This window comes from Panthera pardus, unplaced genomic scaffold (assembly GCF_024362965.1).
Source record: "Panthera pardus isolate Hobbes unplaced genomic scaffold, ASM2436296v1 HiC_scaffold_17, whole genome shotgun sequence".
NCBI lineage: Eukaryota > Metazoa > Chordata > Mammalia > Carnivora > Felidae > Panthera > Panthera pardus.
Genome location: NW_026526732.1, coordinates 78,570,596 through 78,587,691, shown reverse-complemented (window position 1 = coordinate 78,587,691; position 17,096 = coordinate 78,570,596).

The window sequence follows — 17,096 nt, the reverse complement described above, 5'->3', positions numbered from 1 at the left end:
ATTGGAGGTGACTTGGAATTCTGAAGAAAAGTCTTTCATGGATTAAGCTTCCTATTTTTATGACCTGAGCCTGAAACTAGCCACAGTCACAGGTGCAAGGTGGTAAACAGCAGCTAAAGAACTGGAAGACAGAGCCCAGGGTGTCAATATCCTCTATAGATTGGAAAAGAAGTCCTGAAGAGGAAAAAGCCAAAGAAAGGAGCCCTAAACTGTAGACTCTACCCAAACTTCCTGATTGACCCTGGGACCATGCATACATGGAGCAAAATCAAAGTAGCTTCCCTTAAAGTAAAAGGACTGAACTGAGATCTACAATACAACCCACTGCAGGTGAAACAGAATTTACAGTTTAGGTCTAATCAATTTAACTGTCTGCAAAAATAAACATATCAAGAATAATGGTCAAAAACATACCAAATTGGTGACTTAATTTTACAACTTCAAGAAGTTTGGTGAATCACTAGTAGAGTAAATACAAACATACTGCCTGGTCACATCAAAACAAATTTGCTTGAAAACCAAAGAGAAAGAGGATCCTGAAAGCAGTTAGAAAAAAAGATGATTTAAAAGACTATAGTTTTCACATCAGATACAATTAAGACCAGAAAACCATGGATCAAATCTTTGAAGTACAGAAAGGAAGAGTACCTGGGTGGCTCAGTTGGTTAAGTGTCCAACTCCTGGTTTCCGCTCAGGTCATGGTCTTGGGGTCAAGGGATCAAGTCCCATGTCAGGCTCTGCCGAGTATGGAGCCTGCTTGGGATTCTCTCTCTGACCCTCCCCGGCTCACACGCACAAATCCCCTCTCTCTCTCTCTAAAAAAAAAAAAAAAAAAAGAAAGAAAGAAAAAAAAGAATTTGAAGTACAGAAAAAAACAAAAAAACTGTTAAACCAAAATTCTAGTCCAGCAAAATATATGCTTCAAGAAAGAAGGTGAAATAAAAATACTTTTGGTTAACACAAAACAAACAAAAATAAAAAACAATAAGAAAAAATCACCAGCAGGTCTGCACTTCAAGAGGGTGGTTCTTAAAGCTGAAAGGAAGTGTGATACCAGAGGGAAACACAAATCTTGAGAAATAAATGAAAAGTATCAGAAATGGAAAATATTCAGGTAGGTATAAAGGATGCCTTTCTCTTTATTTAAAATGAGTATAATGGTTTAAAGCAAAAATTACATTTTCTTGTGAGGTATAGAATGCATGTATTGCAATGTATTTGGCAACTATAAAATAAAGATTGTCAGGAGGTGGTAAATAGACATGTGTTCTATTGGAATCACAAATATACAAACACAGCTAGACAGACAAATAAATATAAATTTCTGTGTGTTAGTATACATACATATATCTCCTGGTTCTGTCCACTGAGAAGGTACAGAAACAGTGACATTCCTCATTCATATCCAATTAGCATGTATAGCTCCCAGATCGTGGTTCTAAATGTCATTCTCAATAAATGGAACCAAGGAGACGTAGTTGATTCCAAATCTGGGACAGAAAGAAATACAAGATGAGCAAAAAGCACATTTTAGTGCCATAAAGTATGAGAGTGCTCAGAAAAAGATGGAACCATGTTAAAAGGACACAGGAAGCAACCTAAAAGAGTGCCCAATGGCCAAATCCCAAATAGTCTGGCAAAAAAATAAGTAATGATAGTATTATTGTGTAATCTATACAACAAAAATATTCCACTAATACACGTAAATATAAATAAATAATACTTAAGGGATAAGGTAAAGTTCTTTCTTACAGGACAATTCCAGTTAATAAATGTATAATAAGTGAAAGAAATAGAAATTCTATTTCTATTTCTAAATAGAATTTCTAAATTCTATTTCTATTTCTAAATAGAATTTCTAAATTCTATTTCTAAAATGAAAGAATAGAAATTCTAATCTTCATTAGAATTTTTGCAGGAAAGATCACTGATGTATGCTGAAATTACTGGATGAAAGTCTGAGGAGAAACTCAGGATATTTGCATAGTCACAAGGTATCTGCTCCAAGACACTTATTACCAACAAAAGGAAAGACTGTAACTTTACAGTGGAGAAATTCAACAGACATCACCTTAACCAAATGATCATAGTTAACATTACAAATAATAAGACTTGTCGACATTATGTACCCCTTGAGAAGGGAATTTTGCTTCAGTGTTATTCTTGCCAAGAATACATAACTTCAATCTAATCATGAAATAACATTAGGCAGACACAAATAACCAAGAAGCTGTCTTCAAAATGGCCAAGGTCATAAAGCATAAGGAAGAGGGGGAAACTATCACTCCTTTGGAGGAGACAAAAATGAGAGACTCAACATACAAATGGACAATGGCCAAACCATGTATAAAAGTAGAACTCTGACCGACAATCTGCAGCCACTGGTCTAAGAAGTCAGTCCATTATTATGTGTAATAACCAGTCTAAGAAATCAAAGTCCTATTAGTAACAATCACTCCAGAAAGCCAAACAGCACCCCCATAGCAACTGGCCCCCAAAAGCCAGCCAGATGACTATCTGACAGCCTCCATTATTCTTGCCCCAGCTTCTAAATTAGAACCTGGAAAAGCCAATTATCACCCCCTAAGGAATCATATCTGATACCTAACTTCTGGTATCCCACCTACCGCTTCCCTATGCCAACAGCCTCAAATCAGAGCCTACCCAAGTCTATCCTTTTTTTCCTCCATAAGCTTTCTCATTCTTCTGCCCATCTTTGAATCTCTGCCAAGTACAAGTGATGGTGGCTGACCGCCATGTTATAGCAAGTGCTATATATAGCTTTTGCTTGTTCTTTTTTTTAAAATTATTTTTATGTTTATTTATTTTTGAGAGAGAGAGAGAGAGAGAGAGCAGGGAAAGGCAAAGAGAGAGGGAGCACAGAATCAGAAGCAGGCTCCAGGTTCTGAGCTGTCAGCACGGAGCCCGACATAGGGCTCGAATTCACAAACCATGAGATCATGACCTGAGCTGAAGTCAGACACTTAACCGACTGAGCCACCCAAGTGGCCCTAGCTTTTGCTTGTTCTTATTTGGATGGTCTTCATTTATTTCCACAAAGGAAATACAATGTGGGATCTCGGGATAGAAAAATGGCATTAGTGTAAAAACTGGTGAAATCCAAATAAAATCTCCAGGTTAGCTAATAGTATTTTACCAATCTTATTGTCTTAGTTTTGATTATTGTAATATGATTACAAAAGATGCTAAAATTAAGGAAAGCTCTGTGAGGGATCCTTGGGAACACTCAGTATTTTGGACTTGGGAGAATTTTCTATGTGCCCAAGTATTCTCTCAAAATAAAAAGTTAAATCATAAATTTCTAGAAAAACACCAAAAAGAGAAAATCTTTGTAATTTTGAGAAACAATAAATAAATAAATAAATAAGCCATAAAAATACATACTTGGCTTTATCAGCAAATTTTGTTTTTATCTTCCAAAGACACGGTTAAGAAAACAAAAACATGGGGTGCCTGGGTGGCTCAGTTTGTTAAGCGTCTGATTTCAGCTCAGGTCATGATCTCATGGTTCATGGGTTTGAGCCCCACATGGGACTCTGTGCTGACTGCTCAGAGCCTGGAGCCTCTTTCAGATTCCGTGTCTCCCTCTTTCTCTGCCCCTCCCCCACTCATGCTCGCTTATGCACGCACTCTCTCTCTCTCTCTCAGAAATAAACATTAAAAAAAATAAAACAAAACAAAACAAAACCAAAATCATGCCAAAGATTGAGAATGGATATTTGCAATATGTATATTTGACAAAAGACTTTTAACCAACATATATGAGCAGCTTTTATGACTCAACAATAAAAACAAAGACAATGATCGCTTCTCAGCCTTTTGGCTAAGATCAAGTGTAAAAACAAAGACAATGAAAATGATAAAAAAAAAAAAAAACCTTTACTGACACTTCACAAAGTAATATAAAGTAATGGCCATAAGTGCATGAGAAAATGATTAACATAGTCATCAAGAAAATATAGATAGAAATGAGAGCTACACATATATATTAGAATGGATGAAATAGAAAAAAATAGTAATACCAAGCATTGGTGAAGATTTGTAAGAATTCTTGCATAATGATGGTGGGAACGTAAAATTTGATGACTACCTTGGAAAACAATTTTACACTCTCTTAAGAATTTAAATATACAACTAACATATGACCCAGTCGTTCCACTCTTATGTATTTACCTGGGAGAAACAAACAAAGACTTGTATGTGCATGTTATAGCAGCTTTATTCAGAATAGCTCCAAACTAGAAATAGCCCAAATGTTCATCAGCAGATGCGTGGTTAGAAAAACAAAACAAAAGAAAACAATTGGAATAAAGAAATTACTGATGCATGCAGTCACATGGATGAATCTCAAAATCATTTAGCTGAGTGAACAAAGCCAGACATAAAAGAGTACATGCTATATAATTTCATTTACATAATTACAAAACCTTTATATTGACAGAAAACAGAACAGTGTTTGGCTGGGTTGGAGATAGAGGAATGGATTAACTACAAATGGGCACCAGAAACTGTTTGGGGGTCATGGAAATAGTTTGTCTTTTGATCGTGTTTGTAGTTTCATGGGTGTGTACATCTGTCAAAATTCATTTCATTGCATACCTGAGATGCATGCAGTTTGTTGTACCTAAAATATACTTCAATAAAGTTGATAAAAATAAAATGAAATAACAATATTATTTAGAATTTAAAGGAGTTTTGGAAGTCATTTAGTAACCTTCCTTGAGGAGAGAAGCTTGGTTCAAATCCATACCTTTTGCTTCCCAGTCGATAATGTATTATCAACATAAATACACATATGTGTACATCTATGCATGACAATTCAGGATAGTATAGGATAGTATATAAAACTTTATCTCCTCTCGTTTCAATTCTGAAAGCAGCTTATTCTCAAGTATGCACTGCCTGGACTGGCTACTATATCTTTCTTGCTAAAAGGGGAGGGGAAGGCCCTGCATTCTCAGAACATATTGGTTTGTCTGGATTTTCCAGAAATGATAGGAATTCCTATTAGGATATATTTCCAAGACGTGGAAATGTTTTCAGTAAGTCATGAGAAGTTTTGGCTCAACCTTCTGTTCAGTTCATGCCTTTTGGGCTTCACAGAACACTCGATCTACAACATGTGCTAGAAACCTGGATGAGGCTATGATTGAAAACTTCTGCTGTCTATCATCTGCCACTTTGCTTTTTCCTTCATTCAGTGGTCCACGTCCACCTGCTTGGGAAAAATAAACCTCAGAGCAGCAGCAGAAATGAGAGGCATAGGTTAACCCTTCCCTGGTGTTCAAGCTGGCCTTCATGGCCTCTCTTGTGTCCAGTATATCTGAGCTACTCTTGGAAACCCCATCTTGTCATTTGCAGCACTCTGCTCAAAAGGAGAAGCGTTTGAATGTTATTTTACATGGCACGCTCTAACAGTTATCTGGAACAAAAAAGTTCAGTTCAGCTCAAACATGTGACAAGAGCTGTCTGTGGACCATGCAAAGGGTTACTAAGCCCTTAGGGGGCTTAGAGCCCTGTAAGGGAGAAAAATGCAACCACTTTTATGGATGGAGACATATGTTGGATATCTTGGAGGTATGTGCAGGATGCTCTTTCTCCCTGTCAGACTGAATAAAGTGTAACAGAGGGATTTTGACAAAGAAAGGTGTAAACTTTATCTTGAAAAGTTAGAAAAGGGCAATGTACAACTGTGCACTTTTTGGGTTGTGAGTTTCCTCAGTTGTGAAGCGAATGCTTGGATAACCATATAACCAATGCTACCACCCTGTCCTTTGATGATGAGAGCAGTCTGTCCTGTTCAATAGGATTATGGGATGGGTCACCTCTACAGTCCAACTCTTGGAAATGACTCTGTGTTTATAAGTCTTAGATACTGCCGGCTTTCTTTCAGGTCTCTGGGACTCTAACAAGGAGAGTTGTTTCCTCTAATAATTCTATCTTCCTGCATGTGGCTGTATCTGTTCTCAAACTTTTGGCTCATCCTGCTAGGTCTTTACAAAGATGCAGATGTTTCTTAAAAGTGGCAAAAAGATCAAAGAGACTTTTTGTGCCTGATGTGCTGGAATGGGTCTGAGTTCTGTTAAATCTAATTTGGACATATTAAATAAAACCAGAAACTGGTGGTTTGCAAAGGTTGTTGGTGAAAGTATGGAGATTCAAAGGTCAAAATTACAAAATTCATAGGTTGAAAATGCCTATGAACTGTATTTTTCTTTTTAATTGTATCTAGAGATAGAAAACCAACAAAATGGATGCTGTTCCACATTATAGCTGATGTATTTTAGAATATTAATGCTTCTGTGATTAATTAGCCCAAGTCCATGGACTATTGCTTGCTCTTCTTTTATTCTACATGTGACCAAAAGTGATTTGCCAAATGTAATGATGACTCAAAGCAAAATTTAATATACAAACACAAAATGAACATTTTCTTCATGCAAAGCACTGAATAGGAACCGAGGAGACAAATAGAAGCATTATACAGTTCCTACCCAAACGGAGGACACATGCTGGAGGGAATAATAAAATACTCATGTAACTGCAATACACATAAGTCCCATAAAATTGTACAAAAGGTTTATTGAGTCTGAAGAGAAAGAGCTCAAATCCAGTTCATTTAGATAGATTTGACCTTTGATGTACTTAAACTACTTCTAATGCTGTTTTCTCCCTCCATCCTTTAGGTACCTGTTTTGAGCCTCAGGATTGATGTCAAGTGTTTAGTAACCCATATAAGGTTTTGAATGCTCTTTAAGGTGTTTGCAGATATGACCTGTCTCAAGTGTGTTTGTGCTTTGAAGCTATAAAAATCCATAGGAATGAAACTATTGATATAATAGGCATAGGGGTTGATGAGTAGGTCCTTGACTCTCATCCTAACATCTTTTAATTCAACCATTATAAAAATAGTGATAGTGTGGCCTTGGAGTAGGTGAGCACTCTGAATGCATCCTATAGTTCTCTATTTTAAAAGCTCTAGAGGGGCGCTTGGGTGACTCCATTGGTTAAGCATCAGACCGGCTCAGGTCATGATTTCCCAGTCCGTAAGTTTGAGCCCCGCTTTGGGCTCTGTGCTGTTGTAACAGTTCAGAGCCTGGAGCCTGCTTGGGATTCTGTCTCCCTCTGTCTTTGTCCCTCCCCCACTTGTGCTCTCTCTCTCTCTCTCTCTCAAAATAAATAAACATTTAAAAAAAGCTTTAGAGTATTAGTTGCTACCTTTGGTTTAAACATTTCTCTCTGAAATTTGCATTGTTCTATTGCAACTGAGCCATAATTTCCTTATAGTTGAGACACACTAAAATTTTAACGTAAGTGGAAAGGAAGGAACATCTGATAAATAGATGACACTTAACACACGGAGTTTTGACAAGGGCTAGTATAAGGGCATCTGGTAAGCAGACTGGACAAAGTTATTCCAATATGAGTGGAAAGGAAATTTTGGATTTTAAAAGATCAGGAAAAAATGCACATAACTGGGGAAAAAACAGCAACTTGAGAACTGGGTTCAGAATCTCTTGATGTGTACTTTACTCCTACTATCTAAAATGGTCCTAGGCACCAAGAGAGAAACCTCATGAGTTTCTTTCACTTCTAAAATTCTATGATCCTATGATCTGTTTCTATTTGGGTAAAATTTACATACTTTATCACTATATTCAAGTGAAGCTCTGTATTTGAGGGAAAAAGATACTATAATTCATTTAACTTAATATTTACTGAACACCTGGTGCTTCAGGCTTTGTGCACTATGCTGAAGACAGAAGAGCAAGTGGGCAGGCTCTCAGTTGGACAATGCCCTAGTGAAGATCTAAATAGTCGTTAAACATGTAAACCTACAAAAAAAAAACCCACAAAAACCAAAAATTATTGCAGGTCATAGATAGAAAGGTAGGCATTCATGGGGTGCCTGGGTGGCTCAGTCGTTTGAGCATCTGACTTCGGCTCAGGTCATGATCTCGCGGTCTGTGAGTTCGAGCCCCGCGTCAGGTTCTGTGCTGACAGCTCAGAGCCTGGAGCCTGCTTCGGATTCTGTGTCTCCCTCTCTCTCTGACCCTTCCCTGCTCATGCTCTGTCTCTCTCTGTCTCTCAAAAATGAATAAACATTAAAAAAAAAAAAAAAGAAAGGTAGGCATTCCATTTTCATGTTAAATATTCTTTTTCATCTTTTTCTCAACACTTTCATGGCTTTTCAATATTTGGAGTGAAAATGTTTCTCGTATTAAGAAATTGATCCTTGGGGAACCTGGGTGGTTCAGTCAGTTGGGCATCTGAATCTTGATTTCAGCTCAGGTCATGATCTTATGGTTTGTGAGATGGAACCCCTCATTGGGCTCTCCATTGACAGTGTAGAACCTGCTTGGGATTCTCTCTCTGCTCCTCCCTGCTCACACACACTCTCCCTCTCAAAATAAACTTTAAAGAAAAAAGAAATCAATCCTTTTAAGAGAAAAAAATAACTTTTAAAAACTGTAAGAAATGACCCAGGTACTATCACAATACTTCTTTAAAAATTTGTTATTCATGGGGGTGCGTGGGTGGCTCAGTCTGTTAAGCATTTGACTTCGGGCTCAGGTCATGATCTTATAGTCTGTGAGTCAAGCCCCTCATCGGGCTTTGTGCTGACAGCTCAGAGCATGGACCCTGCTTCAGATTCTGTGTCTCCCTCTCTTTCTGCCCTTCCCCTGCTCATGCTCTCTCTCTCTCTTTCTCTCTCTGTCTCTCAACAATAAATAAATATTAGAAAAAGTTTTTAATAAAAATATTGTTATTTGTAAATGATGGGCAAGAATGAGATAGAAGGAATGTTTGCAGCATAGTTAAACAGGTAGCATGTGATGAGATGGCCAAGAGAGTTTACTTATTGGGGTAACAAATGAACACCATTTCATTAGAAAATAAAGACTGTGGGGCACCTGGGTGGCTCAGTCGGTTAAGCAGCCGACTTCGGCTCAGGTCATGATCTCGCGGTCCGTGAGTTCGAGCCCAGCGTCGGGCTCTGTGCTGACAGCTCGGACCCTGGAGCCTGTTTCAGATTCTGTGTCTCCCTCTCTCTGACCCTCCCCTATTCATGCTCTGTCTCTGCCTGTCTCAAAAATAAAAAAAAAATTTAAAAAAAAGTTAAAAAAAAAAAAGAAAAGAAAGACTGACATATATTCTGGAAATGAATTTATAAAGAATAAGAGAAAAGGCTCAAGAATAGGAATATCCATATGTTTTATAAGGGACAGTAGAGAGAGGCTGGCCAGCTGAGAGAAAGGTTTGTATTAGATGATATTTAAGAGAAAGTTCCACCTCTGCTGGACTCCTGCCATTAACCACCACACATCCCTTTTAAGAAGTTTCCTATTTACTGAAAGTTGACACCCACCCTCCTATTGCTGTCCCCACCCTCTTGTTTCCGTCTTGTCCCCCAAAGGTCCCTTTATTCCAGCTGCTAAGTAGGTGGCCTCTAGGCATAGCCCAGTTTGCTGAGCCATTGCCCAGATGGGGTTGTTAAGTCTAATTTGTGATATGGTAACAAGTATGACTTGAAAACCTGGACACTCCTTAACTGTTCATCTCCCTTTGTCTTCAGACAATAAGAAATCTACTATGTACCTGGATTTGAATTTAAAAACCTGTAAAATCTAAAAATTGAAAACTTTTTTCTATATGTATAGTACTGAATTTTATAAGCCCTATCTAGAGTAAGGACAGGATGTCTGAGTCAAATCCTGGTCTGAATGTTCACTGGCTATATGTCCTCAGGCAACTTAACCACCTTAGGTGCATCATCCATAAGATAATCACTGTACCTCACTCATGTGGGGATTCTTATATTAAATGAGAAAAAAAAAACACCTTACAATATCATATGTTTAATATACTATCATACATGTTCACCTATTATCATGCTTAAAACTTCAATGCCCAAATTTTGTCTTTGATCGAGAGAAGACAGGGCCAAGTACTTCTTCAGTTCTTTCATCTTTTCTTTCTTAGTTTTTCCTATTCAATATCATAACTGGTATAATGCTTTGACCTTGAGTAAACTGGTCACATTTTATTCGTTGGCATAAGTTACACAGCCTCATTTGCAGGATCATGAAGTTCTCCAAAAAATTCTGTTGTTCGTCCCCATAAATTTTAACAAGTAGGTGAGCAAGAAAAACAATGATATTTAGAGAAAAGAACTTTAGGGGAAGTCCTTTGACCTTTGGAACAAATTTACCTTATTCTTTTTGGTTGTTTAAATCACATAAGCTGCACTTACATTTCACACATGTTTTCCAGGAAACTGTATTCCTCATACATTTTAATTTTAATCAATATGTCAACTGAGACAAACATGTGTTGAGCATATCAGAGTCAGTCTGAATAATATACATATATATGTATATATATATATATATATATATATATATATATATATATATTACCTATGATGATAATGGATTTTAGTGAAAAACCAAGTTTTGTTTTGCTAAATAACTACTTGGAGTAGTTATGCCTTGATATTGGATTAGAGAGTTTACACGGCCAGAAGCAAACTCAGACCTGAAGAGAATAAGCATCCTTCCCTGCCTCAGGAATGAAAACAAAACAGAACAACAAAAACATCCCAAAGGTAGCACAGGGGTCAATGCTCCAGATGAAAACAGAAACGTTTCTTCGGAATGTACATTTTAGGTAATTTGATTTAGGTAAATGACAGAAGAGGCAACAAACTTCAATATGAAAATGCCAGTTACCTTTGTAATGAGAAAAGATATAGCTTATTTTTTACTTCTTATAACAATGAGAAAGTTAAGTAAATTTTATGGGATTCTCACTTTCAGCTGTATACTTACTCATTAAGTATTCATAAGGTAATTATTAATAATATATATTGGAAACAATTAACAAAGCTTTTTAAGAAAAATGAGGCTGTTGGATCCTTCAGTTATTTTTACTGTCTGAATTTACCTATTTCAATCAAGCAATTTATTACTGTCCATTGAGGGGACTAAGTATATGAATATTATTATATAGTAATCTTGTGTTGATATTTGTAATATCAAAGAATGCTAAAACAGAAAGTAGTTTAGAACCACTCTGAGCTTTGCCACCTTCCTGAGTTTAGATTTTATTTTATTATTTTTTTTAATTTTTTTAACGTTTATTTATTTTTGAGACAGAGAGAGAGCATGAGCAGGGGAGGGTCAGAGAGAGAGGGAGACACAGAATCTGAAACAGGCTCCAAGCTCTGAGCTGTCAGCACAGAGCCCAATGCGGGGCTCGTACTCACGGACCGCGAGATCATGCCCTGAGCCAAAGTGGGACACTTAACCGACTGAGCCACCCAGGCGCCCCCCTGAGTTTAGATTTTATAGATTGTATCTCAAAATTGGGAAGGTGTACGTAGGTGAGGCAGCAAAACAAACTTTTAAATTTTTCTACCTTTTCTTTCATGATATCATTAGTGATGTCTTATAGAAATCTGAGATTGCTGGGCACCTGGATGGCTCAGTTGGTTAAGCATCTGACTTTAGCTCAGGTCATGATTTCGCAGTTTGTGAGTTTGAGCCCCGCTTCTGGCTCTGTGCTGACAGCTCAAAACCTGGAGCCTGCTTCTGATTCTGTGTTCCCTCTCTTTCTGCCCCTCCCCCGCTCACACTCTGTGTGTGTGTGTGTGTGTGTGTGTGTGTGTGTGTGTGTGTCTCAAAAATAAATAAATATTTAAAAAAAATCTGAGATTTCTCAGAAAGTGGTATATCAGAATATTATGATACTATGATTTGCTTTTTCACTGCGAATTAAAGAACTCTAATTAACTGGTGTATTTACAAGATTCCCTGGAGAAACAGAACTAACAGAAACTAACTAACTAATATATATATGAAAGAGAGAGAGATTGAGAGAGGGAAAGACTGGTGTATTTTAAGGAATTGGTTCATATGATTATGGTAGAATCTGGCAGGTAAAATCTTTGCAGGGCAGGCCAGTAGACTGGACACCCAGGGAAGAGTTGCTCTTGCAGTTTGAGTCTGAAGGCAGTCTGGAGAAGGAATTCTCTCTTTCTCAGGGAATCTGTCTTTTTCTAATTAAGGGTTCAACTGATTGGATGTGTCCCACCCCATGGAAGGTAATATGCTTTACTCGGAGTCTATTAATCTAAATGTTAATCTCATCTAAAAAATACCAATAAAAAATATTGGCGTTTGACCAATATCTGGGTACTGTAGCCTAGCCAAATTGACACATAAAATTAACTATCATCACCTCCAATGGTGAAACTGAGTGGCCTATTCAGAATAACCAAATGAAGGATACCTGATAAAGAGATGAATAATGTACTAAAAAAAAAAAAGCTAGATATTAATGCATGTGTGTGTGTGTGTGTGCACGTGTGTTTATTCACACACACTTAACATATGCCTGACATTATACTTTGGCCCAAACTCAGAACGATAAACTACAAAGTTGAGATAACTACTTAAATGATATCCTCCCATTTTACCATTATATATAAAGAATACTATTTCAAAACAGTAAGACTTAGAACTGCATTTTTATTTCTTTCTCACATGTTTCCTGAGTATTGTCCCATTTATGGTATTGTGGAGTAATTGATTGTAATTACTAATGGTAATTAGTAATTACTAATTATTGATTACTCATAGAATGCTTGATTACATATTAATTGGCTACTCTTTTCTCAGACTTCCTTTGAATTGGGGGCAGTCCTTTGACATTTGGAACAAACTTACCTTATTCTTTTTTGGTTGTTGAAATCACATAAGCAACACTTACATTTCACACATGTTTTCCAGGAAACTATTGCTCATATATTTAAATTTTAGTCAGTATATTAACTGAAACAATCATGTGTTGAGCATATCATGCTGACAGTGTGCAATGACAGTTTGAGCAATGTGCACTGACAATGTAAGCTGATATTCATATTAAGACTAGCTGACAGTTTGTAGTCATTATTATAAGTGGCATATGTTAGAGTTATCTCTAAGAATGTTAGGTGATATTAAGAGAAGAATATAAACATAAAGATCAATAGTCAATTTCATTTGTTGTCTGTCATCATGTTTAAATTATAGTGAAATGTACCTTAATATTTTTAGTCTAACTGTAGAATTTAAACAGATTGCTGTTGAGTGGGGGTTTTTACATGAAGATTCCAGATAATCAGCATTCACTTAGTATATGGAAAACCCAGTTCTCCCGTGTGTCTCCTTTGCTCTCACACTACTACCATACTCACAATACTCCTGACGCTGAATGTGGGGATCCACCCCCCAATCAAGGAATTCTAGGATATCAGCTGGATGTCCTAAAATTTAACTCAATTCTGACACTGTGTACTTGGAGATAACATCAGATCCTGAAAGAGGACTTAAACTATCTCCATTCTGACCTCAGCCTGTGCTTTCTAATTGATTATGTTTTTTTCCAATTCATCTCTTAACTCAACACAAGAGACCCAGTGGGCAAAGCATACTGTGATAGGAACTGAAACTACCTTCTTACGCATTGGAGACTGCCCTGACGCTAGCAAGGCCCCATGTGGCTGACCCCCAAAGTAAAGATCAACCTGACCTTTACTGCCCACCTGCATGTACCCACCAACCTTTGTTTTCCTTATACGAACACAGAAGTATTTTCAGCACTTTGGAGAAAGTCTTTGAGATACTAGTCTGCTGTCTTACTGGTGTCTGCCTCACTGAAATGAACTCCTTTCTTGTTTCACCACCCCTTATCTCTCTGCCTTTGGATTTTGTCAACAACAAGTGGCTGGCTCTGGTCTATTTGGGACCCCTGGAGCCAGGTGCTCTTGCACTTCTGTGTTTCAGTTACAACCCATAGGTTAGGGACTCAGTTCTATAAGACTCCCTCCACTTCAGATGCTAATTAGAAGTAGTAGATCCCCAGGTTACCCGTAACTTCTGTCTAACTTGACTACAAATTAGAGGTTCCCATGACCTTCTCTCCTTAGATTCAACAATTTGCTATATCAGCACACAGAACTCAGGGAAACACATTCATCAGTTTATTAAAGATATGATAGAGAATACAGATGAATGGCCAGATGAAAAGATGTTTAGGATAAGATATGTGGGAGCACTCTCCCCAAGCATGGCACTCTCCCTGAATCTCCCTGTGTTTGCCAACCTGGAAAGTCTCTGAACACTGTCCTTTTGGGTTTTTATGGAAGCTTCATTACATAGGTATGATTGATTAAATCATTGGCCATTGGTGATTGAACTCAGTCTTAAGTCTCGCTCCCCTCCTTGTGGGTCAGAGGTCAGGGATGGGGCTGAAAGTTCCAACCCTAATTACAAGGTTAGCTCTACTGGCACTCAGCCCTTATCCTTATTTTACCTACAGGCTTTCTTAAAAGTCACCTCATTAACATATAAAACATACCATGATTCCCTCCTGTCAACATTTAGGAAATTCCAATGTTTTTAGGAGCTGTGTGCCAGGAATGTGTGCCACACATCCCAGGAATGGGATGAAAACCAAATATATGTTTCTTATTATAAATCACAATATCACACTTAGTAAACCTATGAAATATACATAATACTCAAAGTAATAATTCCTGTCCTTGTAAATGTTTCTGTATCATATTTAAACTTTTAAACATTAGACTGATTGGTTTTAGAACTGGTTACTTTGTAGCCAAAGAAGTAATGACCAGGAAATGAAAAATGGGTGAGTTTGATTTCCTTTGTGGACTTCCAAGCTGGAGTCTGAATATTTATGGTATGTTCCAAGTTACCCCTTTCTCTCACCTCATCCTTCCTTCCCACATGTGGGGCTAGCTGCTTTTTATGCTGAGAAAGTTTCCCTGAAGATGTGACAACTTTAGGTTCTTTTTAATGGCCTCCTTACCACTACCTCCAACAAAGCCACCATTTTAATAAAGCAGGAAGGGGTGTGAGAATAGAAGGGGAAAAAGGAGAAAAGGCATAGAGTAAAATGGGACAACATAATTAATGACTGAAGGTCACAGGAGTGATACAGAATGCACCTGGAGACCCCTGTGGCATGATCAAGAAAGCCGAGATCTTTGCCACCTCTAATTGTACTTTCCTCACTTTTTTTAATGTATGTGAAAACTAAGGAACAATCCGCCTTCCTGGCTCACAAGTGTTTATAATTTATGGAATTTCTCTAATTATCTGTGGACAGAGTAAATGACGTACCATATCATCTTGCTTTGAAACATTTCTTTTGACTTTCTTGAGAGATCTCGTGCTTATTGCCCCACTGGTCTTCACAGTCATTTGTTGAAGGTTGTGTTAATTTCCTATTGCTGCTGTGAAAATCACTAAATACCTAGTGGCCTAAAACAACATAATTTTATTTCCTCACAGTTCTGGAGATCAAAAGTCTAAAATCAAGATGTCAGTAGGTCTGTGTTCCATGAGGAAACTGTAGGGGAGAATCCATTTACTACCTTTTTTCAATTTCCTTGGCTATGATCCCTTCTTCACATCACTCCAACATCTTGCTTCCATGTTCACATCTGCTGCTCATTCTGATCCTCCTGCCTACTGCTTATAAGAATCTTTGTGACCACATTGGCTCAATTTGGATAACCCATGATAATCTTCCCATCCCAAATTCATTAACTTAATCACATTTGCAACATCCCTTTTAACATATAAAGCAACATATTCACAGGTTTTGTGGATCTAAGACACAGACATCTTCAGGGGTCATTAGTCAGCCTATCACAGGGATTAAGAGGGCATGGGTCATTATCCAGTTTAACAGAGAGAAAAACTGAAATAACAGGTGTCACAGAGAGTTTTATGAAGTTCCACTTGGAGTTCGTGGAAGAGAAAGAGCTAGGATCCAGAGCTCTAGGCTTTTAGATCATAGGAGTTCTCTTTGATCCAATTGGAATTCCTTGGACTGTCACCCTGCCAAGCAGACACTTTCATTCTTATTACATTTCTATGAAGGATAAGCCAGAAAGTCCGTGACAAAAAACTAAAACTCATTATTTCATAGTTAGTTGCCCCTCAGAGTCATGAGATTTGGACTGGGCACTCTTATCACTGAGACAAGTACAGTAATATTAATAATTTGCACGTCTTAGATCAGAATTGTGAGGGTCAGGGCACCTGGGTGGCTCAGTTGGTTAAGCATGTGACTTCGGCTCAGGTTGTGATCTGGCAACTTGTGAGTTCGAGTCCCACGTCGGGCTCTGTGTCTCCCTCTCTCTCTGCCCCTCCCCCCCCCCACACTCTATCTCTCTCTCAAAATAAATACACATAAAAAAAATTGTGAGGGTCACTAAATGGCATGACAATTTCTCGCTGCTGGCTTACTACCTTAATAAGTATTTGAGCAATCAAGTAATTTTTGATTTTGTGAGGTTATTTGTGGATGTTTCCTTAGATTGATCATGAGCAAAATGTTGGGCTGACAATTACTAAGTACAATGCAAAGATAATACAAGAGTCAACATGACACAATTATCTGTATCCTACCAATTAGAAAAGTTATAATTGATGAGGTAAATGACATTATAATAGGAACATATTTACAAATGAATTGACCATTTATAAAGTTAATTCTCCATTTGAGAATTACTCACGAGTACTACTCTGCCCTACTTATTATCTTACTGGTTTTTGAATATTATAATTGCTAAATAATGCAATGCAAATACAGTGAAAGTCAGTTATAAATGACAAAGCTGATTTTGCAATACTGTATTGGAGAGTTGATCAATCCATAGGCAAAATCACTGACAAATTAGAAATGGCATAGTGAAACTGCTTAATTCTGATTAAAAGAAAATAATAAAGATAATCACAAGATAGAGGCTTCTAAAGAGAAAGATTGGTTATCAAATGATTAACAAAAACCCTTGGGGAAATTGATGAATATCTCAAATATTTTTGTACTCTTTATGATCTTGTGGTAAAGACCAAATAGAAAATTAAGGGGGCACCTGGGTGGCTCAGTCAGTTAAGCATCCAGTGTCCAACTTCAGCTCAGCTCATGATCTCACAGTTCATGAGTTCAAGCCCCTTGTCAGGCTCTGTGCTGACAGTTTAGAGCCTGGAGCCTACTTC